Below are 3,964 nucleotides of genomic sequence, written 5' to 3' on the forward strand. Positions count from 1 at the left end.
ACAATTAGGTGCTGAGAAATGCAATAATCCCACTAATGTTTTTAGTTTTCACTTCCTGTGTGTTATCCTAGGCAAGAAAGAGTATAGGCATTTTAGTTTGGGATAGCATTTTAGAAAGAAAAGCATGGAAACACTCCTCTTCATCAATAAACAATGATCTGTGTGCTTCTGGGGAGGTGGCTCTGAGCAGATGATTTGCAGAGAGGCACTCACAGTTCAAGCAATTTGTCCAGTGAAATTATGTATCCAAATCCAAAGGCCAATTTCAACCAAACTTGGAAGCAAAATTAATCTCTGAGGTTTTAACCCAAGTTTCTGATAGTGTTTGAAAATAGGGAACTGGTTAGTATCCCCCCCCCCAGGGAAAAAGAAAATATATTAGGCATTCAAAGATTCATTTCAAAGCGAATTTCCCAGTTAATTCTAGTGACAACAAAAAAACCAAAGTCATGTGGATAACTGTATCCTGCTGAAAATCCCACAGAGTATTCAACTGCTGATGTGGCACCACCCTATTCCCCTGGCAAGGCCGTTCCGCTCATGTTCCTTGCTCTTTTTCCCCACACAGCACCCCAGTCGTCTTTCCAAGCGGTGCAATCATATGCTATGTAAGGTCTAACGTGCCATCTTTGCTGTCATCCACTCACTCTTCATTTGGAGTCAAATATTTCACCCTCACAATTGTAATTTGTGAACATGAGGCAGAGCAGAGACAGTAAGGGAAAGTAAAATCCTCCTACACATTTTCCTATTAGGACAGATTGTGTGGAGAAAACCCAGTTGCTTCTGGGTTCATTTTCAGCCCATGTTCCTACTTTGGTTCAGACTACATCTTGCAGTCCTGTAGGTTCCTAAAGACAAACTGTGTTGGTGCAGTTAGGTAGGGTTAAACTTAACACTGAAAGTTAAGGTAGAAAGGAAGGACACTCCTTCCTGCCATTTGAGGGATGTAGGGCCCTTTTCTCATTCTGTTAGGCTTAGTGGGAGATCCTGAAAGTTGAGCATTTTCCAGAGTCATAGATGCAAGGATCAATGGGCTACCAGGAAGTTTGCTTCCTCAGTCTTCACTGAGATGCTGAAACAGACAAGACTGATAATGTGGTGCACTTGGCACTCCTGGTGCTCAGTCTGCAAGCACCACAGGTGACTCTGATGGGCAAATCACATACAGGGGCATTAATCGGGTCCTAAGAACCAGCACTTATAAGGTCACCCTCAGTTTTCAAAACTTCTGGACTTAGGTTAAGGTAACATCCAAAAACAAATGACATTACACATAATATCAGAAGGAAGCATGTGTTTTGCCTTGATAAAATTAGTGCACTCTGACAAAACCATCTTGACTTTTGGTGGCTGGGAATTCAAAATGTCTATTCAAGTTCCTGCTGTTTGACACACAAATTAATCTAATGAGTTGCCTGTGAAATAAACCATTAGAAAAGCCCTGGTAAAATTGTATCAGACTAAATGGTTATCTAAAATAGACACCACAGGGAGGTTCTTAATTAGTCTGTTGTCAGCTGGGACTGGAAATGCTTGTGGCAGCATGAGGCTAATTAATTTCTCATCCTGCCACACTGCAGCTTCCTGTAAAAGCACAAGGTACAATTCAAAACACACCAATGGCTGGTTGCTCCTTTCCAGAGATCATGACAGCATCATAGGAGGGTTACAGATTGGCCTGTGCTCACTTTACATAGGGAGATGGGCTAAGGGGGTGTGATAGATTGTCATTTAAGAAAACAAAGAGAAACACCTCAAGAAGTTAAAACTGCTGGAGGCTGGTGGGAGTTTTTCTCCTGGCCAACAACTGGCCATTTCTAAGAATTGACAGCAGTTTTAACCATTGAAAAGTGAGATTAACCTGTGAACACCACCTTAAGACCTAAGCCTGTGAATTTCTTTGTCTCTTTGTTCCTGGCTGTGAAAGGTAACAGAGCTCCAGCTGGCCTCCCGTTCCCCTCCCCAGGCCATGTGGCCCGCGCAGGGGCTGGGCTGGGCCTGCCATGGCTCCTGGCCGAGAGATGGGGCCTGCAGAGCTTCTCCCGGGCTCTGGCCAGGCCAGGCCGGTCCCTGGCTCGGCTGCAGTTTTTGCTGTGACTGAATTCACCAGAAACAGTCGGGTAGAGAAAGAAAAAAGCTCTTGACCTGCGGTGAGCTGAGACAGTGACCACACTCTCTAGAGCTACCATGAAGAATCTTCCATCGCAGACAGCTCCAGCTGCTGCTCCAGCAGAGATCACAGAACCATCTACAAAGCCTGGGCAAGGTTTTAACCCTTTCATTATCCAGATGTGACCTGGAGATTAATTTGTTTTTTTTTCCAGAGAGAGAAAGAGAGAGTAATCAACATGTAAAAAGAGTTTATAAACTATCAGAGACAGTGAAGAAAGGAATTAAGTTTCAAAAGAGGTAGAGAATAAGGAGATGCTTTAATAAGCTGAAATATTTTTCTGTAAAAGCTATGGAGATGGACAATAGTGTTCTGAAAAAACTGCTTTAATTCATGACAGAGTATATTGGGAGGAATAGAGTAGTTCAAAGTGTGGATTTTGAGCAAAAAGTGAAGTGGTTATAATACAGTGAGGTGCTGGAACAGAGGGGGAGAAGTAATAGTTGAAGATTTGTGGCTTTGTAGAGACTAAGAAAAAACTTCTGTTTCCAGGAAGGCTTACAGAGACAGATGAAGAGCACTTTTGCCTTTGAATAACTCATCCTTAAAAATGACATCCCTAGACTCATTTGACCCATAACACACCTCAGAGTGATGTGAAATGGGAGGAGACAACTGATGGCAAATTTTCAGGCAGCTGGCATCAGAAAATTATGAAGAAAATTAGTTTTCTTATGAGAAACTCCATAGATTAGCAGAAGAAGACTTCTGTTTCTCTACAAAGACTGATGAGAAGACTAGCAAAAATTAGGACTGTTTTAAACACCAAAGATTTTTTTGTCTCTACGTTGTCATGTGAACAAGAAAATGGTTGGGTAGTGGGAGAGAGAATAGTTTTCTGGAAGTTTTATTCTGGTTTTCTTATTCCTATAGTTTTTGTTAATAAACTTTCTTTATTCCTTTTAAGTTTTACGCTTGTTTTGCTCTTCTTCTAATCCATATCTCAGAGCAAAAAATAAGTTTTCTACTAATTTTTTAGTTACTGCTTTAAAACCACGACATTTATTTGGTGCATTGGCTGGGAAAACAAAATTAGCAAATCTAAATCACTACAAGGGGTGTTCAGGACAGGTGACTGTGCCTGGGATAAGCTGTCGGTCTAGACAAGGAGTCTCTGATGCCCAAATTCTATGGCTTCAGCTGAACACTGCTTCCTGGATGGAGAATGAAAATTAGTCTTGGGAGGAGGGCATTTGGAATCAACTGGAAGCCCCAAGGATGTCCTTACACAAGGGTGTTTATCCTGTGTCAGGATGACACAGCACAAATTGTGCCTATCTGCTTGTGGTGAGGCACTCAGGGAAGCGGGAAGCACACTGGCCTCTCCTTTAGCAGTCTTGTCCTGCAGCTCTGGGGCTGGACCTCTGACAGCTGTCCTGCTGTAACAGGGTGTTGTGGTTTAAAACCAATAACTAAGAAAATTACGTATTTCTTGCTGTGAGATATGGATTAGAACAAGAGCAAAACAGGCATAAAACTTATAAGGAATAAAGAAAGTTTATTGACAAACTGCAATAATAAGAACACCAGAATAAACTTCCAGAAAAACCTTTTCATCCTCTATCTACCCACTATTCCTTTGTTCACATGACAACAGAGACAAAAACTTTGGAATTTAGGTGGCTAAAACAGTCCCAATTCTTGCTACAGTCTTTTCACCAGTCCTTGTAGAGAAACAGAAGTTTCTTCTTGTTAATTTATGGAGTTTCTCACAAGAAAACTATTTTTGTTATAGTTTTCCATTGCCCTGATATCAGAACTGCTCTTATCAGAGCCCACCCCTCCCATTTT

This window comes from Parus major, chromosome Z (genome assembly GCF_001522545.3).
Source record: "Parus major isolate Abel chromosome Z, Parus_major1.1, whole genome shotgun sequence".
NCBI lineage: Eukaryota > Metazoa > Chordata > Aves > Passeriformes > Paridae > Parus > Parus major.